Here is a 16,228-nt window from a genome sequence, read left to right on the forward strand (position 1 = left end):
TAGAAAAGATAACGAGTTGAAACATGGAACCATTCTGCCTTGCTCCCTGGTGAGGGTGGGAAAGCCTAAGCTCTTCCTCAAAGCTCAGACAACTGAGGAGACTGACAGCCTGGAGCAGAGGGATAGGGTGCCTCAAATTCCGCAGCTGCTTCTCTGCAATGCAGTTTTCCATCTGCATAGTTGAGGACTGTGGTCCATGCTCCTTGCAGCTCTCCCCTCCCACAGGGCGTTAAATGCCCAGCATGGTTAGAGCCTTCGATGGGTCCTTCCATAGCTGTTCTCAGTGCTGCCGCACGCACCTGTTCTGGCATACCACAGCACACAGGGAAATCGCCACGGCTCAAATGATAGCCGCCTCAATGCTAAAATCAGAGTCTACGAAGTGAGCGTTCAGATGGGTCTCCTGGTGTGCCAGGAAAGGAAGCCCCTGAAGGCTCAGCACCTATGTACACAGAATGAAGCAGAGGTCTCTATCCTCACATGACCACCATTATACCTGTCAGGCTCTAATATTAGAGAAGCCAGAAGGAAATGTTTGTGTGTGAGCATGTGCCTGTGAGCGTTTACATTATTTTGTCCTTTGTATTTTTCCTTTCATTATACTCTTGTTACTTTTATCTTAAATGTCAGCTTATACATTTAGCTTTAATCTTATGTTTATTTAGTTGAACATGTCTATTTTTCATTGTGCATTTTGCTTATTTATTTATGCGGGAAGTGTTATTGGAGGAAAGAAAGGGAGTAGGGGAAGAGAAGAGAGGATATATATATATATATATATATATATATATATAATCTTCTCTCTCTCTCTCTCTCTCCATCTCTCTCTCTCTATTTATTTATTTTGAAACTGGATCTCACCATGTAACTCTGCCTGGCCTGGAATTCAATATGTAGCCCAGGCTGGCCTGGACCTCACAGAGATTCATCTGCCTCTGCCTCCTGAGTGCTGGGATTAAAGGTGTTGCAAAGCAAAGCAACCAAACCAGAAAACTCTTCTTTTCCTGTCTTCTTCCTACAATTTTTATACCTTTTTTTTCTCCTTTCTCCTTTTAATTTAGGTTCTTGGTTTCTTTCCACTTTTCCCTGTTCTTTTATTTCACACAATTAATATTTTATTACATTAGACATTTCTTGTGTGGGGTGTGTGTGTGTGTGTGTGTGTGTGTGTGTGTGCATTATGACACAGCATGTGTGTGGCACTCAGAAGACAACTTGTTGGCGTCTGTCCCCTCCTTCCACAGTTCTAGTACTGAGCTCAGGTCTTTGGGGTTGGCAGCAAGCACCTTTTCCCGTTGAGCTGTCCTGCCAGCCCTATATCCCATTTTGGATCAGGTTTCTCTTTTACTGTTTTTGACACAACCATTTTTTGTTGAGTCCTATGATGGCTCCAATATTAAATTTCCTGCTGTTCTTTTTCTCTTTAAATTGTATATTTTATATTTCCTTTTGCCCCACTTGCTCTTTTCACTGTAGATGTGTATCAGTGTGATTACTGATAACCATGTAACATAGTCATTATTAGGCTGTCTTGAAGTCTCCTTCACCAAGGAAATTACCTTTAAGTTTAGCCTCAGATAAGTTCTTAGCACAAAGATAGAAAGCAGCCATATTCTTTGCCAAAATATCACAGGAATAGTCTCTATCCCAGTTGCTAGTGTTGTTCCCCTCTGAAACCTCTTGATCAGGGCCTCCATAACCCACAATGCTTTAAGTGCTACCGTCTTCCAAGTGTCTACTTAGATGGCCCATCAAGTCCTGCTTACAGCATTCAACTGCCTTCCTAGTCCAAACCCTCAGTCTTCCACATTCCTTCACAAAACATTGTGATCAGGCTAGCACAGAAATATCTCCCTCCTTTGTACCATCTTCTGCCTTGATTTGTAACCATTTGACTGTGAGGGTGGGGAGGCATCAAGACAGCACTGGGAATTGAATGAACCTTTTGAAAACTCTAATGTGCCTCCAGTAGCACACCTCCTCAAACAAGGTCACACCTCCTAATCCTTCCCAAACAGTTCCACCAACTGGGGATCAAGTATAGGGGACATTCTCATTCAAACTGCCACAGCTAGCCTGTAGGAATAAATTTTCCAGGTCAGTAAGAACTGGATTTCTCCATTTCCTATAATTTAGCTATGTGGTTTCTTCAGCAATAGGGTCTTACCATCAAGTTCTGGAGCAATGGCAATAACATGTAATATTTGGAAGTTCTATGGGAACCTCTGACCAACAACTTGAAAAGAGGTAACACACCTGGCAGTGTGCTTTTTATCTGTATTTGGTAGGCATTGTCCTCCTTACAGGGTAACTCCATTTAAACACACACACACACACACACACACACACACACACACACACACACACACACTTAAAAAGTTTAAGCTTTCACATGGTGTTTCAAAAGTCTTTAGTGTTAATTGTCCTTCCTCATACTCCTTCCTCTACCTTCCCATCCCCCCACCTCATTTAATTCTTTCTGTTCTATTATACCCCTTTCCTCCTCCACAACAACTTGCATCTTATCCCTCTTCCGTTGAAATTGTCCACACATTGACCCTTTACTAGTTTCTTGCCTTTTATGGGTACTCATATATGTCTAACAATTCAAAGCTAGCATCCATGTATGAGAAAGAAAGTGTGGGATTTGTCTTTCTTGGTTTAAGTTACCTCTGTCAGATTGACTATTTCCAGATCCATTCATTTGCCTACAAATTTATTTTTCCTTGTAGCATAATAATACTCCATTCATATACACAATAAGAAACCACATTTTCATAGTCTATTTAACCATGGGTAGACATTTATGTTGTTTCAATTTCCTGGCTACTGTAGATAGAGCAGTAATGAACATGCATGACCAAGTATCTCTGTAGAAGGATGTAGGGTACATTCCTTTGGGATTATGTTAAGGAGTGGTATGGCTAGGTCATATGGTATATTTATTTCTAGATTTTTGAGGAAACTCCACACTAATTTCCACAGTGGTTGAACCAGTTTGCATTCCCATCATCAATGGATGTTTCCCTTCACCTATATCAATGCTATTTTTTTAAAATCTTAGTCACTCTGACTATGGTAAAATGAAATCTCAAAGTAGTTTTAGTGTACATTTTCCTGATGGCTAAGAAGGTTGAACATTAAATATCTCTTGGCCATCTATATTTCTTCTTTTGAGAACTCTCTGCTTAGTTCCATGGCCCATTTTTAGCTGGGTTGTTTATTTTCTTGGTGTTCAGTTTTTTTGAGTTCTTGTATATTCTTAGACACCAGCCCTCTGTCAGATGCATAGATAGTAACATTGTTTTACCCTTTCTGTGGTCAGCCTATTCACTTGGATGACAGTGTTCACTGCCCTACAGAAGCACTTTAATTTCATGACCTCCTATTTGTCAGTTGTCAGTCTTCATGCCTGTGTCACCAGGGTCCTATTCAGAAGCGTATTCCCTTTCTTCTGTATCAGATTCAGGACTTATATTGAGTTCCTTCATCCATTTGAAGTTGCATTCATGCCAAGTGAGAAATGAAGAGCTAGTTAAATTCTTCTACATGTAGTTAAATGATTTGACCAGCACTGTTGAAGATGCTATCTTTTTTTCCAATGTGTATTTTTGATCTTTTGACCAAAACTCAGGTGACTGTAGAAACATGGGATCATATCTATTTTCATTTCCATTCAACTCTAAGGATTTTAAATTTCCTTCTTACTTTCTTTCTTGACCCAAGTATCATTCAGTCACATGTTGTTTGGTCTAATGGGCTTCAGTACTTTCTGTGGTGCTAATAGGGCATGTAGGATGTGGCTTTATGGTTAGTTGAGATGAGTTAGAGGCTTACAACCTAAGGGTATCGTCTGGAGGCACTGCCTGCCTGCATCACATTAGTTGGACTAATTGGGGTCAGAGTACAACTTTCCTTCCATGATGGCTATGGTTTAATGCCCTACTGGTCCTGCTAGGAGGGGCAAGCTAGTCGTGTCCCTGCTGGAAGTCTGTAGACTTTTCCTGTTGTGCTTCTACCAGGAAGAAAAACTCTCAGAGGAGAAGCTCATCTTTATGGGCAGATCACCTCGCCTTCCTCAGCAAGATGTCATTGGGTTAAAAGATCTGACTAGGTCAGATTCTGGAAAATATATGGATACCAAGGCAAACAGCTTTTTGCTTGTGAAGTCTGGATGTTTTGGGTCTCTGTTTTAGACACAGAAGGCTAAGGGATCCAGGCTTCTGGAGGGAGCAGGGGATGATGATGAGTGAGAATGTCTTACGGAGCCCAAGTGATGCAAACTTTTGGAGGAAACCTTCATTCATAAATATTCCGGACTCCACTGTGCTTCAAGCACAGCCATGAGCAAGACCAGCAAGTAACAGCTTTCCCTCCAGTCCTCCTCCTGACATGTGTTTCCAGCATGGCAGCCCCTAAATGTGCCTCCAGTGGGTGCTGTTGGATAACCCTGAGGCTTCATCCAAGCATGTGGGGCTGCATGTTCCCTGGGTGAGAAGCTGTTCTAGTAAATGTTTCTAAAAAGAAAGAAAAATTGTTTTTAACTTTTTCTAAAGATGCATCTAACTACTATTGACTGTAGTTATGTATATATCACCTATATGGAAATTACATATATATATGATAAAACTATATATATACATACATATATATATATATGAGACAGAGTTTCATCATCACCAAAAATCTATTTGTGATCTTGTCTTTTCTGCTTTTGATAAGTAAATCCCATTCCTTCCTTGTAGTCTAAGAAGCTATATCTCTCATATCTACCACCACTTGAACATATTTTCCATTTTTCTTTTGTTCACATAGATAATGTTTCCCCTGTGTGTCGGGACTTGTCCTGTCTATTGGCAACTTGGTCTTACTCTACAGCTCTGGCAGCTTTGCATGTTTGAAAGCACAGCATCGTGCACACCATTCTGCTCTGTGTGGCTGTGTCCTCTCCCCCGTTCTGCTCTGGGCTCTGGTTAAGGTGTTAGTGAGTTAGCTGTAAACTTACTGGGAAGAGAGCTGTTCACCTTCTGTTCTTTGTCCTATGCTTTGTTTTTAAAATGTGCAGTTTTATTTGAATTCAGTCATTGTTTTCTTAAAGGCAGGCATTGAGCAGAACTAGAGAAGTGTTTGTAGTCTCTGCTTCCCTCTTTGTTTGGTCTCTTTGAAGGAAGTGTCACCCAGTAACTAGAAGTGAAATGTCCTGTCCAGTTTCAGGTGTGAGGTGTAAACTTGGAAGGCATCTTAGGAAAAAGAGAAGAAAGTGCTTTTCAAAGTAAATCCCAGTTTCTACAGATGCTTTCTGTATGGCCCATCCTACCTGCTTCTGGTCATTCCTTAATACTAAGTGAGGTTTTGACTTTTTTCACCTTGGTGGTGGTTTGAAAGTGACGCTATACTTGTGTGTCTTGAGTTTTCATCTCAATGAATGAGTGGTTTAGGGTTTCCATAGGAATTATGAGGTAACTCTCCTCATACTTCATTTAACAGGTCTTCATTTTGCCAAACTACATAGAAGTTGTCATTTTATAAAAAAATTCATCTGGTTATCTTTGTAGAAGTGTGGGTGTATGTATATATATATATATATAATACCCATTTGTTATTTGCAAAATTATTGAAATGCTTGTGAGTTAAGAATTGAATGCACTTGCCCAGCCTTGGCATATAGGGAGGTGCTTAGGCTTATCGTGACTCCATGTGCCATGTTTTACTGATACTCATAGGAGACCTGGTCTTTCCTGGATGTAGATGGAAGAGGAGGGGATTGGTGGGGTTAGTGGGGTGGGGGATGGGAGAAGGACTAGGAGAGAAGGATGTGAGGGGAGGCTGTGGCTAGGAAGTAAAAGAATTTTAAAAAAAACTGAATGAAATTCAACCCTTTAAAAAATCATTTATTTTTGAGATTATGCTGTAATTGTATCATTTCTCACTTCCCTTTCCTTTTCTTTAAACCCTCCCATATATGCCTTCTTATTCTTTTTCAAATTCATGGCCTCTCATTTTTTCATTAATTGTTGTTACATACATATCTGTCTAGAAAACAATCCACAGAACAATTGGTAGTTGATACATCTTTACAAAAAGGTAAAACCAAATATTTCCTTCACTTCTATTTAAAAATAGGTTTACTAAAACAGCTTAACACCCATAGGGTCTATAAACTCACATTCTCTGATGAATCCATGTTGCTGGGAGCATGTTTAGAAGTTGCAATTTTGGAAACCACACACATCAAGGTGAGGGCTCCAAGGCAAAAGCTGAACAGAAAGTATTCATTTCAAAATACATAGCTACAACCTGCTCAGTCTGTATGGTGTTACTCATATGTACATGTTTTCAGGGCTGACCATTGTGCATTGGATGACCAGTTAGTGTGCTCTTCCCTGGGGAGGACTATTCTCCCTCTCTCAGCATCCCATAGTTGCCTGTAGTTCTTTGTGTATGGTGAAGCCTTGAAGGACTCCGCCCCCTTCCCACATCCACATTAGCTTGTGTGTACTGTTGTAGTACACTTCCGCACGTGTTTAGGCTGTCATGGGTCTGCTTCTGACATTACTAGAAGACACAAAGTCGTAGCAAGCTCCCAGTTTCTCTGGCTCTTACAGTCTTCCTGCCTTCTGTTCTGCACAGGTCCCTGAGCCTCAGGTGCAGGAGCTGTTTGCTGTGTAGACTTGTCCTTTGGAACTGGGATCTACAACTCGGCATTTTGATTGTTTGTGGTTTTCTCTAATGGTCTCCATCTGTTGCACAAAGAAGTTTTCTGTATGAAGGGTGAGACCTACACTTATCTGTGAGTATAAGGACAAAGGGTGAGACCTACACTTATCTGTGGGTATAAGGACAAAGGGTGAGAACTACCCTTATCTGTGGGTATAAGGACACATATTTAGGATGTAGTTAGGGATTATGCTGGTTTAGTAAAATAGTGGTTGTAGGTTCTCTTCCAAGATCCATGATGTCACTAACCCTGGGTCGTTGGCTAGGTTTTCAGTGCCAGGCGGGACTGCCCCCTTTCTGAGAGGCTCAACCTTTTAAAATTAAAAAAATGTAAGCAATAGAGGCCCAGACTCTGTTTCAAAATTGTCATTCCTTCCCATCCTTCATCTAGCCAGCATGAAAGGAAGAGAGTTAGGGAGAGCCGAGAAGGTGACTTTTCTGGTGGGTGGTTATTGGATCTGGTGGCTACTGGAGGGATTATTTGTGTTCTTTGTACAGTATTTGGTGGAGGCCTGGGAACCACAAGGCAGTCTGTACCTAGGAGTCACTGCACAACATCTCTGACATTTTGAAATTTGAATATGTCATTTCAGTGATTCAGTTGATTTTTTCTATATGTATTTGGAGAATTTGACTGGCCTTGACCACAGATTTAGACCATATCTGATAAGAATATGAGAGAAATTAGTATTCTCTTCCCACATTTAGAAGTATGCAAACTGGAAAGTTCTCATTAAAACTTGATTTAGGTTTCTATGCTATTTCTGTCTCCTCAGAACTGTAGTTCTCCATGAGTGCTTAACTTGTGTGTTTAATGCTTTCAAAGCTGTTTCTCACTGCCTTCATCACAGATACTCTGACAAAGGTAATAGAAGGAAGAAAAGAAGTTTAATTGGCCAGATGTTGTGATGCACACATTTCATCCCAGCACTGGGGAGGCAGAGGCAGGCAGATCTCTGTAAGTTCAAGGCCAGCCAGCATAGACTACACAGAAAGTTCCAGGCCAGTCAGGGTTATATAGTAAACCTCAAAAAAAAAGTCTTTGATAATTCTCGACAGGGCAAGTCATTAGAACTGTATGCAGTCCCCAAGTTCAGAAGTACAAAGCAGCAATAGTTACTAGTCCCTAGTTAGGGGAACAGGCGAAGTCATCCTCTCAGAAATGTTATTTCACTTTTGTTATCCCTGCAGAAGCCATGTGGAGATGGAGATGGAGAGGTGAGGCTCCCTCACTAAGTTGCTGTAAGCCAGCGCAGTTTGTCTGATTCTTGATTTGTCCTCGGTGAGCTATAAATTACTGCATGCCACATTTCAGAGAGCTGGAAGGCAAACGTTAAATTTGTGATTTGCCCATGATAACAATTTGCCAGACACAGCTAGACCCTTAAGTTAGCATGATTTCACCAGGCTTCCCTTCAGTCACTGTTTTTGTCCTCAAGAGTCCACAAAATGTCAATTTTCTTGGTTTGCTGCATGAAGTTCATGTAAAGGAACTGCTTGTTGGCGTTTTAATTCTGTAGTACGTATGTGTGTCAACCAGTAGTAGGAGGAAGAGAAACATTAAGAAAGCCTGCCTTTCAACAGGTGTGACAGTCCACTTCTTAAAGGAGAAACTAATAGGTCAGAGTGGATTCTGAAAATTACCAATTGTGTAACATTTGAAGCCCCATATAACCCTAAAGCCAATCCAATAAAGTTTCACCTGTGAATTAGCTTCATGTATGTAAAAAGAGGCTTTTTAAGTTTATTTAAATATTCTTATTATGTGTACACGTGCTTGTGTGTAGGTATGTGAATGTGTTGTTATAGTCCAGACAAGGAAGTTCCAGACCACCATGCATACAAGGCAAATCAGAGCCCTTTATTTAAGCCGGAGAACAAGAGCAGGTTCTTGCCCCAAGGAAACTCTCAGCATGGAAGTTCAGGGGGACAGTGTTTATAGAGGTAAAAAGCACAATCACATTACTGTCAGGTGTAGATCAGGGACCTACTAACATTTGTTTTGGCTATACTTTCAGCAAATATTTTGGTTATTCATGTGGACCACAGTCAGGGTCATGGAAAGTCCTGAATGTGCTGCCAAGGCAGGCATGGCTACCCTGGGGACTGGGGGTTGAAAATGGCCTGAGCAGATACAAAGTGGAGTTAGGGAAAGACATAGACAAGATGGCATCATCTCAGTCACTTCAGCACAGGAACCCATGGTGTCAGATCTCCTGGAGCTGGGCTTATTGGCAGTTGTGAAATACCTAGTGGAGGTGTGGGGAATTGAACTTGAGTCCTCTAGAAGAGCAGCAAAGGCTTTCAACTGCTGAGCCACCTCTCCAGCCCTGAAAGTGTTGTTCTAGTAGGTCCTTAAGTGCAATTTATTTCAAACCTCCTGTTTCTTTAAACCAAACCACACCATTACTTTGAATATGGATTTGCCAAGAGGTATTTATAGCATAAGAGGGAAAGAATGAACATTGGTGTCTTTGAAATTGGAGTGTTCTCTTGGCCTGGATCCACCCACTACTGTGCAGCATAGGATGTGCACTGGGAAAAGATATGGTAGTTTGTAAGGGATGTGTGCTGGCTAGTTTTATGTCAACCGGACACAAGCTCACCTGAGAAAATGCCGCCACGGGGGAGAGCAGTTCCACTGTTTTGCTTACTCTCTCACTGTAATGAGATGTGATTACCTGTTACATTTTCTGATAAGAGTGGTCTTGGGAAATGTTGAGTGGAAGAAGCAAGATTTCTTTTCTTTCTTTCCCTCTTTTGCTCCTTCTTAGTTTAACTAATCCAATGCTGTAGAGTATTAAAACAAAGAGGGAGAGGGACAGGTGTAGAGGGGACCAGGAGGAGTAAGGGGACAAATGGCTTGTGGGTTTAATCATAAAACATTATATATATGTTTGAAATTCTCAAAGAATAAAAAAGAAAAACAAAACAGAAAAAGCAATTTAATCAAATGACGCCTTTTGTATGGTATCCTCAGTTTAGTTTAGTTCAAGTAATTTCTTTTGAAAATTGTTTTATATATCTAATTAATTAATTAATTGTGTGTGTGTGTGTGTGTGTGTGAGCATGGTATGTATATGGGAATACACATGTGGGTCCTAGGAATTAAGCCTTGGCAATCAACAGCAAAAAACTTGGGAAATCCAGAATTCCTTCATGGAAAATTTAACCATTGATTGGAAAATTTAACCATTGATTAAGTATGGTAGAAGTAGAGAACACCACACAAACACACACACACACACACACACACACACACCACCACCACACAAACCAAAACCAATAATACCTGAAAAACAAAAAGCCACATCTAAATTATTAAACTTTAAAGTGGTTTTGGAATTTTTAAGAAACTTCTCACCTATTTATACTTCTTAAAAAGTTATTTTATTAATTATTATTAATGTGTTTAAGTCCATGCATGTGAGCACATGTATGTGAAAGTCAGAGGCTACTCTCAGGAGTCAATTCTCCCTCCACCTCCGGCTCTGGGCATTGAGACTCTTTGGGCTTCGGGGATAGTCCTTTTGCTCACTGGGCTGTCATTTTGCTGGCCCTGTTTCTTGTTTATGTTGTACTTCTACTCTAATTTGGTAGGAAGAAGTATTTCATTGCTAGTTTATGTGGTAAAGTCCATAAAATTAATTAGGTGTGCATTTTGTGCACCTTTACCTTTAGAGCTGCCTATACCATAGTGGACAAAAGGCACCAAGAAGCCTCAGAAACACAGGCATGGCTCCATGAAGTGCATCTGTGCTGAGGATCCTTCTTGAGATGATGTCCTATAAATTAAAATGTTTGTTTATCTAGATGAGAACCCTAGAATTACATAGTGTAAGCAGAACAGGACTTGGGGTCAGATAATCTGGGCTTTAGCTCTAGGCGTGACCTCATGTCAGATCTTTGGAGCATGTTTTCTTACCCCTTGCAGGTATCATGTCAGTCATTACGTCAAATAGTTTCAGAATTAGTGTTTCTCAGCCCTGATGATCAAATCACCTGGAGGACATTTAAAACCCATAACCCAAGCCTGCCGGAGTGGAATACAAACATCAGTGTGACTCTTTCTGAATAGCTTGGTGGGTGTAATTTATATTCTGTAAATCTTTCTCCTTTATACAAAGAATTCAATTATCTTTTTAGAGACTTAGAACTGTGCAAGCATCATCACACACACAAACCACACAGTGTTTCCATCACCCCATTTGTGGTTGCTCTCCCTGTCTACTCCCAGAGTCAAGCAGCCATCAACCAATAGATTTGTCTTTTCTAGTACTGAACATCAAGATTTCTTTTTTCGTTTTAAGATTAATTTTTATATACATTGGTGTTTTGCCTGCATGTATATTTGTGTGAGGGTACCAGAGGGTCTGGAACTGGAGTTATAGATAGTTGCCATGTGGGTGCTGGGAATTGAACCCAGGTCTTTTGGAAGAATGGCCAGGGCTCTTAGCCACTGAACCATCACCCAGCCCCAGGATTCCTTTTTAAACCCTTGTCTTATTTTAATGGGCAGCTAAGGTGGAGGACCACAGCTTTAAATTTGTTTGAGTTATTCTAGTGAATACTGAGAACTGTGTGTAGTAAGGATATTGCACAATTTTTACATTTGTGACCTCACCCATCACTAGTATGACTGAGATCATTAATTCGATAGTGGAGCTTAATAGGCAGTTCTAGTTCACCTTAATAAATCTTAGTATCATATTTAAAATTGTCTCTCATTCTCTTTCAAGTGCTTTTAAAATATCTCAAGAATGCTTCCCTGGATGCTGGAGAGGTCTGGAGTACTCACCAATCTGATCACAGGGGTAAGCCAGTTTGGAATCCTCTCCACTATTGCTAGGAGTCTTAGCTGGAGTCATCCTTTCAGATTTCTGGGAATTACCCTAGTCTCAGGTTTCTCCCTAGCCCCACAGTGCCTCTATCTAAAGTTCCCAGCACCCATCAGGCAGCTTACAACTACCTGCCACTCAAGCCCCATGGATCCAATACTCTCTTCTGGACCCTTAGGAAACACACACACACACACACACACACACACACACACACACACACACACACACACACACACACACACACACACACCCTTTTAGAAAGAATGCTTTTTTCCCCCTTTTAAGACAAGTTAACAGTGCTGGAAGGCACATGAGAAATGTGTCTGGCAAAAGAACGTAATCTCTGCAATAAATGTGATGTCAGTGTTTGCGTGGTTTGCCCACCTCCAATCCCAAGGTCATTGTCTGTCTGTGGTGTATATGTCCTTGTAGAATCTGGAGGCTGGGCATGGGTGTTTTCCTCAGTTGGCCTCCACCCTGTTTTTTGAGATAATTTCTTCTTTTGCCCAGAGCGATCCACTTCAGCTGTGCTCACTGGCCAGCATGTGCCGGAGATCCTCCTGTTTCACTTGCTCTGCTGGGATTACGGGTGTGCATGCTGCCAAGATCGGCTTTTGATGTAGGTCCTGGGGGACCGAACTTAGGTCTCCATGCTTGTGTGGTACCTTTTACAGATTGAGCCAGCTCCCCAGGTTCCTGGATGCTTCCTTAAAACTACATTTCTTCACTGGGTGTTTTGCTAATTTATTTCTTTGCTGAATGATAAGTTTTTGTTTTATAGATGAATTAATACTTATGAAACTTTCTTTAAAAATGTTTCCAGAGTTGGTGTAAGAACTTTGCCATTTGTAAAACATAATTATAGCATTAGACACAGGAGTCATGTCTTGGCCTTTTCATTTTCCCTCCTTTCTTCCTCCCTTCCTCCCTCCCTCCCTTCCTCCCTCCCTCCCTCCCTCCCTCCCTCCCTCCCTCCCTTCCTTCCTTCCTTTCTTTCTGTGTATGGCAAAGTTCTTACTCCAACTCTGGGTGACTTGGAACTCACCATGTAGCCCAAGCTGGAATTGTACTTGGAATCATCTTAACCTTTATCCTCAGAATCACTGGGATTACGGGTTTGTCACCATGGTTAAGAATCGACCCTCTCCGGGCAGTGGTGACGCACACCTTTAATCCCAGCCCTCGGGAGGCAGAGACTGCCAGATCTCTGTGAGTTCAAGGATAGCCTGGTCTACAGAACAAGTTCCAGGACAGGCTCCAAAGTTACACACAGAAACCCTGTCTCAAAAACACCAAAAACAAACAAACAAACAAACAAACAAACAAACAAACAAATCTCCAAACACTCAAACCAAACTAAAACAAACCTGCCCACTTGTTTCCTTTCTGTTTTCTTGTTTTTATTTTGTTTTTTATTCTGCAGCTTTCTGCTTTTGGAGCTGTGAACAGAAGTTGCTGTATTTTCCACTCCTGGTTGCCATTCCCAAAGACAGAAATATGAGGATTCCTTCATTGTAGAAATTATTCTTCCTGGTGGTGGCACATACCTTTAATCCCAGCACTTGGGAGGCAGAGGCAGGCGGATCTCTGTGAGTTTGAGGTCAGTCTGGTCTACAGAGTGAGTTCCAGGATAACCTCCAAAGCAATACAGAGAAACCTTGTCTCAAAAAACAAACAAACAAATTATTTTTGTGTATCACGAGTTTCCACTTTGTCCTAGGTATGTGTCAATTGGGGTTTAGTAAATCAGTTTCTTGGTGTATAGTATGAATATACAGGAGGCAGAGAAGAAAGTGAAAGCAGAATTTACAGTTTTAAAAAACTTTGTACCAAGTTCTTGAACTAGTAAATAGTAACATCCTTCCAACCCAAGATGGCTAGATCTAGGTACTGATAGGCAGTTATTGTCATAGCCATTTTCCTACAGACCCATTCACATTTAGTCAGTGCTGGCTCCTTTCCTCCCTCCCTCCCTCCCTCTCCGTCCTTCAATTACTCCCTTCCTTTCTATGTAGTTCTGTTGTCCAGATCATATTTAATACTTTACCTTCCCTAAATTTGGGAATTAATGAATATCTCTTAAGTCATTTCTTAGATCTTATTCCTAAGACTTTAGGCATCCCAACACATCAGTATTTCCATGCTTCTGCTACCAATAGGAAAGCATCCAAGCCATTCATAGGAAGATAGCCAATGTCTGGATGAAATGTGTTTCTGGGAAATTGTATATATATGTCACCCACTTTCATTCAGTGTGTTTCCAATATGACTAATTGAGCCACCATTACACGATAAATATTTGTTTGCTGAGCAATATGTTTCTCATTTCGGAGATGGCTGCAGCTATGTGGGAATTTTTTTTTGGTTTTACAAGACAGGGTTTCTCTGTATTGTTTTGGGGGCTGTCAGTCCAGCCCGGCCTCGAACTCACAGAGATCTGCCTGCCTCTGCCTCCCGAGTGCTGGGATTAAAGGCATGCGCCACCACCGCCTGGCTATGTGGGAGATATTAAAACCATGGGAGACACAATGGATGGTCCAGAAAGTGTGTGTGTGTGGGGAAATGGGTTGAGTTCGCCCAAACTCTAAATACAGTATTTATTTCTTTGCTGTGTCTTCCAGTGTTGCACCTGCATCCTATGAGAGAGGAACACTTATATTTAGGGAGGGCATTTTATGCATTCGAAATATAAAAATGTGAGGTGATAGGTACATTAATCTCCATTGTAGTAACCATCTTGCTACATTCACACACATATCCCATAGCATTGTGTTGTATACTTCAAATCAACACGCTTAAATCTATTTTTAAAAATACCAAGCAAAGAAACATCTACTAAGGTCAAGATGAAGGGAAAGAACCAGAGACAAAAGAAGATATTAGGAAATGGTTGCAGCTGAAATGGCAGGTTGCAGAGAAGCTTGCACGAAGCAAGTGTCAATATCCCCAGCTCCCTCCTCCTTTTTCTTTACAGCCATCCCTTCCCTGTGGAACAGCAACATCACTTTGTTGTCTGCAGAATGGAGCTGGACCCAGTGCCAGAACCGGGAGAAATGGCAGGAGCAGAAGGTTGTGAACTGAGGACCAGAAGGGAAGGACATGCTACAGGGCAAAATGGAACCCCAGCAGGCTTGTTATGAGGGAGAGGGAAAGGCCACAGCCACAGTGCAAAGAAATTGGGTGGTGGCTGGGGTTGAGGGGAGTAGACAGTGAATCCATGAGGACTCACTGTGATGTCCATGAAGAACCATCATGGTGTCCTACAGCAGAAAGCTAAAGGAGACTTCTTGAGTTCATGTTCGAAGCAAATCAGACTGGATTTCTAAACAAGAGAGTGGTGTGTATGCAAACCTTGAGAAGGTGAGTTCAGTGATGGAGTGGGATTTGGTAGGCCCTGACGTCGGGTAGTTGAGGGACACCCTCTTTATGGAAAAGAGCACAAACCAAAGACTTAAAAGACAGGAACAGGCCGGGCGGTGGTGGCGCACGCCTTTAATCCCAGCACTCGGGAGGCAGAGGCAGGCGGATCTCTGTGAGTTCGAGGCCGGGCTGGACCGACAGCCTCCAAAACAATAAAGAGAAACCCTGTCTTGTAAAAACCAAAAAAAAAAAAAAAAAAAAAAAAGACAGGAACAGGGCTGAAAGGTATTCCCTAAGAATTAAAAGACAGGAACAGGGCTGAAAGGTATTTGTACAATGAAGGGCCCTGAAGCTTAACCTTTGTTACCCTCCGAGTAGCTCTGCCTCAGCTACCTGAGGAGAAGAATCTACTCAATCTTGATGGGTTCCCAGGCAGCTAGCTTCCTGGTTCTCTCCAGAGCTCAGGTTCTCATTGTGAAATAGGGATTTTTTTCTCTTCTAGGTTGTTACTGAAGACTCAATAAAAGAAAGCATCTTCAACAAATGGTGCTGGTATAACTGGATGTCAACATGTAGAAGAATGCAAATAGATCCATATCTATTGCCATGCATGAACTCAGTCCAAATGGATCAAAGACCTTAATATAAATCACTCCACACTAAACCTCATAGAAGACAAAGTGGGAAAAACCCTTGAATGCATAGGCACAGGAGACCACTTCCTAAATAGAACACCAGTAGCACAGACACTGAGAGCAGCAATTAATAAATGGGACCTCCTGAAACTGAGAAGCTTTTGTAGAGCAAAGAACACAGTCAATAAGACAAAATGGCTCCCTACAGAATGGGAAAAGATATCCAACAAACCCACATCTGATAGGAAGCTGATCTCAAAAATATATAAAGAACTGAAGAAACTAGACATCAAACTACCAAACAATCCAATGTTAAAAATGGGGTACAGATCTAAACAGAAAATTCTCAACAGACCAGTCTCAAATGGTGGAAAGACACTTAAGGAAATGCTCAACATGGAGATGCAAATCAAAACATCTCTGAGATACCTTCTTCTTCTTCCTCCTCCTCCTTCAAGACAGGGTCAAGGTGAATAGCTCAGGGTGGCCAAGAACTCATGCTCTCTCCTGTCTTACTCTCCTCATAGCTGGGATCACATTCACCTTTGTGTGATGAATTTCTTGACTGGTACAAACCATGAGCTCAGTTGCCTCTAACCTGGCAAAGAGGATGTGGCATGAAGCAAGGAAGTTTTAGATGCCAGAGGTTGTCATTGATGTCAGGATGCTGGAGAG

This window comes from Mesocricetus auratus, unplaced genomic scaffold, assembly GCF_017639785.1.
Source record: "Mesocricetus auratus isolate SY011 unplaced genomic scaffold, BCM_Maur_2.0 Super-Scaffold_100676, whole genome shotgun sequence".
NCBI classification, from domain to species: Eukaryota; Metazoa; Chordata; class Mammalia; order Rodentia; family Cricetidae; genus Mesocricetus; species Mesocricetus auratus.